General features: G+C 46.2%; 1 protein-coding gene across 2 annotated transcripts in view; it reads right to left on the reverse strand.

Moving 5' to 3' along the window:
• The window catches only part of LOC120927944 (phosphatidylinositol glycan anchor biosynthesis class P), a 68,132-nt gene that overhangs the window by 31,048 nt on the left and 22,717 nt on the right, over positions 1-14,367 (reverse strand). Inside the window, exon 3 of one of the 2 annotated variants that reach the window (XM_040338965.1) lies at positions 4,861-5,011. The exons of the other annotated variant lie outside the window; for it this stretch is intronic. The gene's annotated coding sequence lies outside the window, so the exon portion shown is untranslated. The remainder of the gene's footprint in view (positions 1-4,860; positions 5,012-14,367) is intronic. 2 annotated transcript variants of the gene reach the window in all.

The raw sequence follows: 14,367 nt of genomic DNA on the forward strand, positions 1-14,367 counted from the left end.
CTGCCTAAAGGTCCGGGGCTTAAGTGGTTAAGCGCTGCGCAAACTGTTGGCGCTATATATAAATCCTGCATAATAATGCAGACATGGCTGGTGGAAGGAGCCAGCAGGGTGCTGTACATATTTTCCTGAAACATCACAGCACCCTTCCTCATTACCCCTCTCCAGAGCCCTCAGTCCTAATGCAAGCAGCAGGCTGGTTCTTGTGGGGAACCATACAAATATAAAATGTCGTTGATGGGTGGGTGTCAGTCTGGAGGGGTGAACATTCCTAGGCAGGCTGTATTTCCATGTAGACCACCCCAGGTAATGTCCACATGTGATTCCGAGCCTCCATGATTGAAAGTACTGAAATCAATGAATGGAAGAAGTCGGTAAGGGACAATCAGCCTGGGGGAGGAGGGAAGCGCTAGATGATGCTGGACGTCCTCCAGCCAGGAAATGTGGTGACTCGCTGCAACTTTTAATGCTCACAGTGTGCAGTGAAATCAGAGTAAGCTATTTCAGTGCAGGAGAGGAGCCTATAAAACTGTACAAAACTGAAGAGAAAGCTGGTGTCCAGCTTTAACCGTTTCCGGATCAGTTGCCGCAGTTATACTGTGGCAGGCTGGCCCCCCCCCCTGCGTGAGTAGGGTGACCAAATTTCCAAACTACGATTCAGGGACACCCTCCCTTCCCAAAAATCAGCTTGTGCTGTAACGAATCACAGCACAGTGATTGGACTCAAGAGGCGGGATTTATGATTTCTCCAATCACAAGCAGGGGGCGGGGACTGTGCTCCTCCAGGCATTCCCGGCCAGGACAAGTACTGTCAGTGAGTAAAGCGGTGCTGTGGCGGCCTTTTTTGGGGGCATCAGATTGGCCCGGGGGGGGGGGGGGTGGCTGTGTCAGTTTCATTCTGGGACACTGTATTGTCCTGGAATTTATGTGCCCGGGACAGACCTGCAAAATGCGGGACTGTCCCGGGCAATCTGGGACACGTGGTCACCCTATGCGCGAGCCGTTGTAGCTGTACGTCGGCTCTTTAAGACACCTCCGGCGGCGCGCGGGTGCCGAAGCGTGTCCCCAGAGTCAATGCGAGTGCCCGGCGGTCGAGATGTCCGCCAGGCACCCGCGATTGCTTGTAAGTGAAAGAGAACGGGGGATGTCTGTGTGTGTAAACACACACATCCTGGTTCTCTCAGGGGCAACAAGACTGATTATGTGTTCATACAATGTATGGACACCGATCTCTCTCTTCCCCTAGTCAATCCCATCCCCCCTTCAGTTAGAACACACACTAGGGAACACATTTAACCCCTTGATCGCCCCCTAGTGTTAACCTCTTCCCTGCCAGTGTCATTTATACAGTAACCAGTGCATTTTTATAGCACTGATTTCTGTCTAAATGACAATGGTCGCAAAAATGTGACAAAATTGTCCGCTGTGTCCGCCATAATGTCGCAGTCCCGATGAAAATCGCAGATCGCTGCCATTACTTCTAAAAAAAAAAAAAAAAAAAAGCTATAAAATCTATCCCCTATTTTGTAAACGCTATAACTTTTGCGCAAACCAATCAATAAACGCTTATTGCGATTTTTTTTACCAAAAATATGTAGAAGAATACGTATCGGCCTAGACTGAGGAAAAATTTACTTTTTTTTTAAATAAAAATTGAGGATATTTATTTATTGTAGCAAATAGTATAAAATATTGTGTTCTTTTTAAAATTGTCGCTCTTTTTTGTTTATAGTGCAAAAAATAAAAATCGCAGAGATGATCAAATACCACCTAAAGAAAGCTCTATTTGTGGGTGTCGATTTAGTTTGGGAGCCACGTCGCACGGCCGCGTAATTGTCAGTTAAAGGGGTTGTAAAGGTTCATCTTTTATTTTCTAAATTGGTTCCTTTAAGCTAGTACATTGTTGGTTCACTTACCTTTTCCTTCCATTTCCCTTCTAAATGTTTTTCTTTGTTTGAATTTCTCACTTCCTGTTTCTCCTCAGTAAGCTTTCCACCTTCATCCGAGTGGCGGAAAGTCATTTAGAACACTTTACTGAGGAGAAACAGGAAGTGAGAAAACCAGACAAAGAAAAAAAAAATTTAGAAGGGAAATCAAAGGAAAAGATAAGTGAACCAACAATGCACGAGGCCCCATGCACACGAGAAGCAATTACAAACACCTCTAAACTCACGTTTTCAAAGGCAAAAACCGGCGTTTAAACCGCTGGTTTTTGCCGCGAATTGCGCGGCGTTTTGCCGCGATTAGCTGCGTTTTACCGCGTTTGCGGCTGTCAGCGCTTATCTCAAAGACATTGTAGACCCTCCCAAAGTTTAAAACGCAAAAATAAAACGCTTCTGATCCCAAAATTTTGCGTCTGAAAAAACTGACATAAACCCAACTGCTTTAAAACGCCAAAAAACTTGATTGTGTGCATGGACACATAGGATAACATTAAATGTGTTCAGGGGCAGTTGAAAAAAATGCCCAAATGCCTCTGAACTCGAGTTTAGCAGCGTCTCGTGTGCATGGGGCCTAAAGGAACCTATTTAGAAAATAAAAAACAAACCTTTACAACCCCTTTAAAGCCACACAGTACTAAATTCGCAAAAAATGGCCTGGTCATTGGGCAGCCAATTCTTCCGGGGGTGAAGTGGTTAAGCTATACACAGATGGCAAAAAAAAACACAGACAGAAGTTATAACATTTATAACTATAAACATAATATAAACAACTATAACTATAAGAACCGGTTAACACAGGGGCGACTTGTCAGGCGACTCAGCGGCCTGACAAGTCGCGCACAGCTCTATTCAATAGAACTGTTCTAATAGGAGCGTCAAAAGGCGCTCAGACTTAGAAAAAAGTTCTTGTATGACTTTGGGGGTGACTTGCATTGACTTCAATACAGAAGTCAATTTGCAAGTCGCCTCTCAAGTCGTCTTGAGATCTGTCCAGGTACCTTTGCAGCTTAGGAGGGCAATAAAAATGTGCCTCAACCACCTATTTCTAACCCAACTGCAATTGCCTTTAGTTCTATTTCGAGCCAGGAGGAATAGCTAATACAATCGCCAAGTAATCACCATAGATTAGGCAGTCTACAACCCGTGCGTTCTACCACCAGAATTTGTCAATTTGCATTTCCAAATCCTGGCAAAATCAGCCTGTGTCCCCAGATTCCCAGCAGTGGCGTCTCCAGCTTTCATATTTAGGGGGGGCACATGGGGGGACAGGGACAAAAGTAGGGGGACCAACTATAAAATGCAATTATATATATATATATATATCTCCTGGGGCCCTTTACTACGATCCCACTATGGGCCCTTTCACATGTTCTGCAGTGAGCTCCCTTCCTACTATACTGGGGCCCCCCAGGGTGGCAGAAAACAAGAGATATATGTCACCAGCACACCAAGAAAATATAAGGGTCCAAAGCAGTGGGAGAACTATCAGGGTTGCAAAGGTTGTCTTGCCACCGGGCCCTGGTGTTCTGCCACAGTGGGGATTCCCAGATGTCATGTCCCTGCTATTTACAGCGCTGGTCTGGCATCTGTCTCCTTGGCAGCGGTGGCAGTCTATTGGGACCTAGTGCTGGTGACATTATGGGTGCATGCAAGGGAAGGCTGGCACTATTGATTATAGAGAGCCGAGCCCCCAGCTGGTCACCTAGCAGCAGTAATGCTGTATAACCTCTGTTGACATGCTGATCGGCATGTGATGCTCCCAGTCAGATCTAATAAACACAGTATTTATTAGCATCAAGAGTACAACCACATGAATATAATCAACCGTATGATCAGCAGCCATGTGGGCTCTATGCCTGTAAAGTGTGGGCTTTGATCAATATAATCACTGATATTTATGACTAGGATTTGACTAAGAGCATCACCTGGATTGCATCCCGATCAGCATGTCAGAGAAGGGTCCACTGCTGCTAAGCAACCTGCAGGGAGCTGAACTGTCTACAACCAATAGAGATGGGCTCGGGTGTGTTTGAAATCCCACATGCCCGATCACGCCAGGAAGCCGACACTCCACAGTGCTAATCAATGTATGGGCTGCCTAAGAGCTAAGACCAGCCATAGACAGTTTAAATCTCAGCTGGTTCAGCAGAAACTGGCTGAGATTTAATCCATTAATGAGCAGATTCTCTTATAATTATCACTAGTGGTTGCTGTATAGTCACTGGTGATAATCACTGTTTGTCGGGAGAATATAATTGCTGGGCAGGAGGGATATTCCCGTCAGCAGTGTCTGTGTTGATGGGGGAATCATGCAAGTTTCTTTCCTGCAATCTGTGGATGCAGGAAAGAAATTTGCACCATATATTACCTGCCTAACTGAAAGTGAAAGTAAATTGTGAATGTTTTGAAAGAACAGGAGAGGGGGAGGGAGACAGATGGGGGGGGGAGAGAAGGGATGGAGATAATGTAGTTCAGGGATTACAGTGTACTGCAGTCTGCAGTGCACACACTTAAACACGGCCCAGGCTAGAATATCTGGTTGTGTGAGCGCTCACATTATGCAGTGTCGGCGAGCACAGGGAGGGGGAGGAATCCCCCGCAGAGCTGACTGGGGACGCTCTCCCTCTCGGGGAGCAAAATACAAAAATTGCAAAAAAAATTTTTTTTTTGGGGGGGGGCACATCATGATGTTGGGGGGGTCAGGGCCCCCTCTGGCCCCCCCCTAGGGACGCCTCGGATTCCCAGTCCCGGAGACAGGAAGTCAAGGGAAATTCATTGGCACTTGTCACTAGAACAGGAAAATAATTTCCTAAAAAATAATTCCCCCAGGGGACACCTGCTCACTGCCTCTGAAAAATAGTGGGAGCAAAACTCATTGGATGACCAGCGCTTGCATTCGAAGATAAGCTTGTGAACAGACCTGGATTCCGCCATCAATGGAGGACTATTCTCCATAGTTTCCACCGATGATCTACATGCCTTGTCTATAGCAGTTGAACTCCATTCAACCTCTGCCATGTTCACCTGAAGGAATGTGACACGAATATCTCTTGTAGTTGCTGAAAGCAGATCTGGAGGCAATGAGAAAATGGAGTGTTTGTTGGTATTCATTGAGAGGGACATCAGTAAATCACCACCTGCTATAGTTTAGATAGGGATGCCATGACCTACACCTGAACTGGTCAGCCACAAAGTCACAGCACTTAACTAAACCCCGTACTGTACTGCTAGAGCAGTGCTGGTCAACTCATTAGATAATGAAGGGCCTCATGTGTGGGCCGTGGCACTACCAAACAGCAGAACGTATGCAACAAAAGACTGTCATGCCCCGTACACACAATCAGGATTCCCGGCGGTAAAAATTCCGCTGGGAATCCCGGGGAGAAAACCGAGAACCTGCTCGGTCACTTTCCCCATGTACACACCAGAGGTTTTCCCGTCAGGAAAACTGCGGTGAGAGCTTTGGCCCAGGAATCCTGGCCATGTGTATGCTCCACCACAGTGTTTCCCATAGGGAGACTGCCAGGAAAAAAGAGGTAATTTTTCTTGCCGCAATTCCCGGCGTTTTTCCTGACGGGAAAACTGCCATGGAGCATACACACGGCCAGTTTTCCCGGTCAAAAGCTGTCATGGCAGTTTTTCCGGCGGGAAAACTGGTCGTGTGTAAGAGGCATCAGAGAGGGTCAACATGCTACAAGAGATGGTCATCGACTGTGAACATGCTGCAGGAGATAGTCGGAGATTGTAGGCATGCTAATAGTTAGAGACTGATAACATGCTACAGGCGATAGTCAGAGTGGGAACATGCTACAGGAGATGGCCAGAGTGGGAACATGCCGCAGGAGATGGCCAGAGTGGGAACATTCTGCAGGAGATGGCCAAAGTGGGAACATTCTGCAGGAGATGGTCAGAGTGGGAACACGCTGCAGGAGATGGCCAGAGTGGGAACACGCTACAGGAGATGGTCAGAGTGGGAACACGCTGCAGGAGATGGTCAGAGTGGGAACACGCTGCAGGAGATGGTCAGAGTGGGAACATGCTACAGGAGATGGCCAGAGTGGGAACATTCTGCAGGAGATGGTCAGAGTGGGAACATGCTGCAGGAGATGGTCAGAGTGGGAATGTGCTGCAGGAGATGGTCAGAGTGGGAACACACTACAGGAGACGGTCAGAGACTATGAACATGCTCTAGTACAGAGGTCTCCAAACTTGCTAAACAAAGGGCCCGTTTAATGTCCTTCATGCCAATTTTTAGCCAAAATTTGAGCAATGGGTGGCCTTGTTGGCTTGAAAACAGTTGATTAAAAAATTGACTCATGTGTAAAGTTCTTGGCCGAACAGGGACAACGTCCTATCACAGGGGTGTCAAACTCTATTTTATCGTGGGCTGCATCAGCATTATAATTGTTCTCAAAGGGGCCGGTTGTATCTGTAAGATTAGATGTCCAGCGCATCCCCTCCCCTTACATTAGGTGTCAAGAGCCACCCCACCATCAGAAGTTGAGTCCCCCACTCTCCCTTATATCACAGTGCACCCCCCTTTCCTTATGCTGCTGCTGGGAAGAAGCTGGATGCATTGCTTGAAAGCAGAAAGTAGGGCTCTGGAGGAGGGTTGGAGCAGCTGCAGGAGAGGTGCGAGGGCCACATGAAATGGCCTGGAGGGCCGGATTCGGCCCGCAGGCCTTGTGTTTGACACCTGTGTCCTATCAGGTTTTATGCACTAGTTATTGTGCTCTGGCCCTGCAATCCGCTCAAGCGCTGTAGCTGAACCTGAGGCTTGGACAGCGGTCGTATAGACTTGGTCACATGCACTGCCGGCCTACGATTACACAAACTGTTCTGAATTGCACTGGCGTTATTTAATGCGTATACGTTCCTGATCTTTTTCATTATAAATACTGGTATCTTCAACAAATGACATACGTATAAACACGAACAGAAGCGTGGGTGGGGCTGTCAGAATAATAACCAGCTGACATCATTTTAGAAAGTTTTATGTGCCTGCACTGGCATGTTATACTGTACTCCCATATAGGAACACGCCTAGGAGGTCACCTATGAAAGTCCTACAGGGAGACTGTGGAGGGCAATGTAACCACTTCCATATAGAAACTACAACAGCAAGATTTTAGGGATACAGTGGAACCTCGGATTGCGAGTAACGTGGTTAACGAGCGTTTCAAAATACGTGCACTGTATTTAAAAAATTCCTAACTCGGTTTGCGAGTGTTGTCTCGTAAAACGAGCAGGATTCAGGCCAAAGTGGTGTGCAGTACCGCCTTTAGCCTGAGGTGGGGGGGGGGGTGCCAGAGCCGAGCAGTGCCAATTGCAGAAGTTCGGAAAAGCACGGAGAGGCCCGAGGACAGCTCGGCTGACCTCGGCTAAACCTCGGAAAGGCTTGGGAACGGAGTCTTTCCAAGGTGTCCTCGGGCCTTTCAGGCTGTTTCCGACTCTCCGGCGCCCCCCACCTCTGGCCACATGCGGTATTGCATACCATTGAAGTCAAATTATTTTAGTTTCCATTGACTTCAGTGGGAAAAACTCGCTTTGATATGCGAGTACTTTGGATTATGAGCATTCTCCTGGAACGGATTATGCTCGTAATCCAAGGTTCCACTTCACAGTAAAACCTTGGTTTGAGAGCGTTTTGCAAGACAAGCAAAATTTTTAAATACATTGGGCTAGATTCAGAAACAACTTACAACGGCGTATCTCCAGATACGCCGTCGTAAGTCTGAGGCGTCGTATCTTGGCGCCTGATTCAAAGAATCAGATACGCCTCACGGTTGCCAAGATACGAGCGGCGCAAGTCTCCTACACCGTTGTATCTTGGGGTGCATATTTACGCTGGCCGCTAGGTGGTGCTTCCATTGATTTCCGCGTAGAATATGCAAATGAGCTAGATACGCCGATTCAGAAACGTACGTGCGCCCGGCACATTTTTTATGTCGTTTACGTAAGGCTTTTTCCGGTGTAAAGTTACCCCTGCTATAGGAGCGTAGCCAATGTTAAGTATGGACGTCGGGACAGCGTAACATTTTCCGTCGTTTGCGTAAGTCGTACGCAAATAGGGCTGTGCGTAAGTTACGTTCATGTCGAAAGCATTGACTATTTGCGACGTGATTTTGAGCATGCGCACTGGGATACGTTCACGGACGGCGCATGCGCCGTTCGTTAGGAACGTCAATTACGTGGGGTCAAGGCTCATTTTAATACAACACGCCCACTGCCTGGACAATTTGAATTAGGCGGGCTTACGCCGGCCCATTTACACTACGCCGCCATAACTTAGAGTGCAAGTTCTTTCTGAATACAGGACCTGCCGCTCTAAGTTACGGCGGCGTAGTGTATCTGAGATACGCTACGCCCGCCTAAAGATAGGCAGATCTTTCTGAATCTAGCCCATTTTGTCTTGATATACAAGTAGCGTCATGTCAGAACTGAGTATAAAAGAGAAGAGAAGCGCCTCTAAGTGTAGCAATATGGTTACATTTAATGAAGGTACATTTAGCAACGTATTGCTACACTTAGAGGCGCCTCTCTTCTTTTTTATAGTCTGAAAATCCTGCTGGATTTTTTCATCGGATTTTCTGACCGTATGTGTGCCCCATCAGAGTTTTTTCATCGGAAATTCCGACGGACTTAGAAAGAGAACATGTTCTCTTTTTTTCCGATGAATCGGAAATTCCGTTCGTCTGTATGGAACTCCGACGGAAAAAAAAACCCATGCATGCTCAGAATCAAGTCGACGCATGCTCGGAAGCATTGAACTTAAAGTGGAAGTAAACCTACCTATCGTTTTCAGCCATGGAAGCTGCCATCTTGGCCTCTGTTTAATTTTCAACTGCCATGATGCTGCACATGTGATCAGTTATGACACCAGCCATTGAATGGTTTGACAGTTTGTTTGAGAGCTCAACCAATGTGACAGTTAGCATTTCCGGCATTTTGAAACTATTAAATTGGTGGGTTTACTCCCGCTTTAATTTTTCTCGGCTTGTCGTAGTGTTGTATGTCAGCGCGTTTGACGGTCGGAATTTGGTGTGACAGTGTGTATGCAAGACAGCTTGAACGGTATTCCGTCTAAGTTTATGCTGACGGAAATTCCGATCGTGTGTACGGGGCATAATCCTTCCCTTGGGGAGTCTTCCATTTGTAGACATTTTATAGTTACACAACCGATCACATTGCTATGATCTTTTTATATGGACTATAAACTGAAGGAACTATAAATAAATGGTTGTGTAACGAATCATCTGAGTTTCCATTATTTCTTATGGGGAAATTCACTTTGATATACAAGTGCTTTGGATTACAAGCAGGTTTCTGGAACAAATTGTGCTTGAAATCCAAGGTTTTAGGGATAAATCATTCTTAGAATACACAAATGGGGAAATTCACATACACGTAATGCAAATTAAATATATATATTTTTTTGTCATTCGGCTTCAGTAACACATTTCTACCTCTTCCTTCCTCCAACATTTTTCCCAGGTAGAGGGGTCAGCGAGGTGGAGGTTCAAGACAATAGGGATGCATTTGACATATTTCATAGTGACACTAGCTAAGGGGGATGAAACTTATCTTCTCATCACCACTCACTGCTGCTTGACAGACTCGCTTCATTTATCCAATGGGCTGCAGATAACATCACTAAAAGCCAAGACTCTTATAATGGCCTCTATATAAACTTGCTTTTCATAGGCTGCTTGATAAAAGCAAGTGGCCTTTATGAATCTGAGTGTTGCTTGAGGCTGTTGATGTAGATGTGAGTTATGAGAGTCGGAGAGTCAGGGAATTTCCGATTTTTACAAAATCTCCCTACAAACACAGCAGGTCCTTCTGTCTTCTGTATGAAATAAGATGTAAACCCTAAGGGCCCTTTCAGACGTGCGGACCATAAGTCCGCTTTTTCATCCATCCGTTTGCAGATGAAAAAGGGACATACATGGGTCCCTATGTGATTGCGGGTGTCAGCGGATAAACATCTGCTGACACCCATAATCACCCGCCTCCGCAAAGATCCGATTTTGCAGACGGAAGAATGTCCTATTTTTTCTTTCGTCTGCGGACCGGATCGGATGAATACGGACACACGGTCCATGTTCATCCGATCCCCCCATAGGGGAGAGCGGAGAAAAGACAGGTGGTCCCTGCACAGTGTGCGGGGACCGCCCTGTCAGCCGCCGGCCGCCAGCCGCTGAGCTTACGGACACACGGAGGCGGATCATTACTGATCCGCCCTGTGTAAAGGGCCCTAAGATGGAAATTAGCTTGCTAAAGCACTGTGTATTGCAAAGAAATGTTTACTTTTAAAGTGGAGGTTCACCCTATAAAAAATTTCTAACACTACATCCAGCCCAGTTCTGCATATAAAATGACACTGACCTTTTTTTTTTGCCGTAGATAGCGTTTAGCCTTAGAACTCACCGCGGCTTCCGGGTAGGGAATCCCGCGGGAGTGGGCGTTCCTATTGACATGCCAATTGATTGACATGCTAAACGACGGCGCACACAGCGCGTCACGACTTCCCGAAGGAAGCTCGGGTCGGCTCTATTCGGCGCCTGCGCACCGGTGCCGAATAGAGCCGAGCCGACCCGAGCTTCCTTCGGGAAGTCGTGACGCGCTGTGTGCGCCGTCGTTTAGCATGTCAATCAATTGGCATGTCAATAGGAACGCCCACTCCCGCGGGATTCCCTACCCGGAAGCCGCTGTGAATTCTAAGGCTAAACGCTATCTACGGCAAAAAAAAAAAAAAAAAGGTCAGTGTCATTTTATATGCAGAACTGGACTGGATGTAGTGTTAGAAATTTTTTATAGGGTGAACCTCCACTTTAAATACTGCTTTCATTTTTTACTTTTTTTCATTCTTTTGGCATCTCAGTGATACTGATCTCCTCCAGCCTATTTCAGCCACTTCCATGTATTGCACTTACTCCAGCCTGTCGGCCTCAAATCACTGATCTTGACAGGCTAAGGGCGCTTTTACACGGGGGATATATCTGTTGATCCCCGCTGAGCAGGCGCATGACAGGCATAAGCAGAGTGGACAGCCCGTCTTCCTCTATGGGTAGTCAGATGTAAGAGGACCGCCTGTCCGTTTACATCCAACTATCATCTGACTGACACGTCTGTATAAATCCGCCACTTAATAGGGCAATGGATGATCCATTTGGAACCGCCTAATAAACTGACAGGTGGCCCCGATCGGTCCACCTGTGTGAAAGGGGCCTTAGGCCTCATGCACACTGGTGTATTGCAGGGTGGATTTGATTTAAATCAAGTCAATTTAAATCATGATTTAAATCACTAGTAAAAAGGCTTGATTTAAAGTGGTTGTAAACCCCCAAAACATTAAAAAATAAAAATAAATACCTGAAAGACAAAGGCGTAATGAGCTAGTATGACTAGCATACTAGCTCATTATGAATTACTTACCTTAGATCGAAGCCCCCCTCGTCTCCCCCTCCGGCCACAGACATCTCCCCCAGAGGTTACTTCCGGGTATCGCCGCTCCGGCGCTGTGATTGGCCGGAGCGGCGAAGATGTCACTCCGCGCGGGCGCCGTCAAAGCTGGCATTTTCCATTGAGAAAACCGTCAGTCTCTGTGCGCCTGCGCCATTGTCTACGGCGGGCATGCGCCGTAGACAACGGTGCATTCTTTGTGGCAAATATCTCCTAAACCATGTAGATTTAAGAGATATTGCAAACACCTACAGGTAAGCCTTAAACTAGGCTTACCTGTAGGTAAAACAAGTAAGAGGGGGTTTACGAACACTTTAAATCATAATTTTTAACCACTTTAGCCCCAGAAGATTGGGCTGCTCAATGACCAGGACAATATTTTGCGATTCGGCACTGCGTCGCTTCAACTGACAATTGCCCGGTCGTGCAACGTTGTACCCAAATAAAATTTATGTCCTTTTCCCCACAAATAGAGCTGTCTTTTGGTGGTATTTGATCACCTCTGCGGTTTTAATTTTTTGCACTATAAACAAAAATAGAACGACAATTTTGAAGAAAACACAATATATTGTACTTTTTACTATAATAAATATCCCAATTCATTTTTTTTTTTAAGCAATTTTTTTCTCAGTTTAGGCCGATATGTATTCTACATATTTTTGGTAATAAAAATCAAAATAAGCGTTTATTGATTGGTTTGCACGAAAGTTGTAGCATCTACAAAATAGGGATAGATTTATGGAATTTTTATTGTTATTTTTTTTACTAGTAATGGTGGCAATCTGCGATTTTTATTGGTACTGCGACATTATGACGGACACATCGGATACTTTTGACACATTTTTGGGACCGTTGGCATTTATACAGCGATTAGTGCTATAGAAATGCATTGATTACTGTGTAAATGTCACTGGCAAAGAAGGGGTTAACACTAGGGGCAATCAAGGGGTTAACTGTGTTCTCTATGTGTGTTCTAACTGTAGGGGGATGGGACTCACTATAGGAGATGACAGATCGTGGTTTCCGGCTTATAGGAACTCACGATCTGCATCTCCTCTCAGAACAGAACAGGGATGTGCGAGTTTACACACACACACATACGTCCCTGTTCTGCCTCTCGTGCCCGCGATTGCTCGTGGCCAGTCAGGAGTATCGGCACCCCTGCATGCGCGCACCTGCTATAACGAACCGATGAACAGCTACGACGGTTCGTGGGATCGTGCTAACCTGCCGCCGGGAAATAATAACGGCAGGTCGGCAAGTGATTAAAGAGAAACTGTCATGTGTCTCACATTGGCTCCTCCTCTTAACGGCTGTTGACTCACTGACAGTCCCATTCACTTTTATGGGACGGCTGGTGATGCGGCAGTGACACAACAAGGAGAGGGACGTGGCGGCAGAAGGTGAATGGATGCCGGCTAACAGGCGCTGCCATGATGGATATTAAATGACAGTTGCTCTTTAAATGTAAGGACTTATTCTTGCTGGTAGTTAGAATCTTAAATATTTGCAAACAAAATGAAGGATTCCTATTTAGAATAATAATCTGTTAGGTTAGTAAAACAGTGATATCAGAACCGATTCAATCATACAGTTTGTAGTGTACATAGATTTGCAAAATAATGGGATAAAGGAATATTCCTCAACTTTGGTTTATATCATGGTTACTGTGAAATTGTGTGAATGCATCAATGCAGTGCATGTTATCTCAGCTTGCATTCATTGAATGAGTTTACCAATTTATGTAAGCAACCCTATGGTGACAGGTTATAAATGCTTAAGGGTCCCCACTCAGGCTATCAAGGTCCGAGGAGTGAGATGCCGCTGACAAGTGAGGGTGCGAGCTGTGGAGAGGTCTGTCCAGATCCAAAGCACGCTGCAGAAATAGGAAGAGATAGTCCGGCCCGAATTGTTAGCAGGTAAAAAAAGCGCCCTCGGCTTCCTCCAGTCCATATCTCCAACATGTTTCACCCCGTCCCCGGGACTTAATCATTAATCTCTATGATTAAAGGGGTTGTAAAGGTAATTTTTTTTTCCTTAAATAGTTTCCTTTCCCTTAGTGCAGTCCTCCTTCACTTACCTCATCCTTCCATTTTGCTTTTAAATGTCCTTATTTCTTCTGAGAAATCCTCACTTCCTGTTCTTCTGTCTGTAACTCCACACAGTAATGGGAGGCTTTCTCCCTGGTGTGGAGAAAGCCTCTTGAGGGGGGAGGGAGCGAGCAGGCAAGTCAGGACACTATCTACTTTGCAGATAGAGAAAGAAGCTGTGTGTTAGTGGGCGTCCTGACACTCCTGCTCGCCCCCTCAAGAGGCTTTCTCCACACCAGGGAGAAAGCCTTGCATTACTGTGTGGAGTTACAGACAGAAGAACAGGAAGTGAGGAATTCTCAGAAGAAATAAGGACATTTAAAAGAAAAATGGAAGGATGAGGTAAGTGAAGGAGGACTGCACTAAGGTAAAGGAAGATATTTAGGGGGAAAAAAAATTACCTTTACAACCCCTTTAGGTCCCAGAAATGGGGTGAAACTAGGGTGACCACATTTCCAAACTACCATTCAGGGACACCCTCCCTTTCCAAAAATCAGCATGTGCTGTAACGAACAACAGCACAGTGATTGGACACAAGAGGCGGGATTTATTATTTCTCCAATCACAAGCAGGGGGCGGGGATTGTGCTCTTCTAGGCATTCCCAGCCAGGGAAAGTACTGTCAGTGAGTAAAGCGGTGATGTGGCGGCCTTTTTTGGGGGCATCAGATTGGCCCGGGGGGGTGGCTGTGTCAGTTTCATTCCAGGACACTGTATTGTCCTGGAATGAAGGTGCCCGGGACAGACCTGCAAAATGCGGGCAATCCGGGACACGTGGCCACCCTAGGTGAAACATGTTAGGGGACGTGGCCTGAATGAATCGAGCTGGGGCTGCTTTTACCTGCTAACCACTCGGACGGGGCAAGATGTGCGT

This window comes from Rana temporaria, chromosome 2, assembly GCF_905171775.1.
Source record: "Rana temporaria chromosome 2, aRanTem1.1, whole genome shotgun sequence".
Classification (NCBI taxonomy): domain Eukaryota; kingdom Metazoa; phylum Chordata; class Amphibia; order Anura; family Ranidae; genus Rana; species Rana temporaria.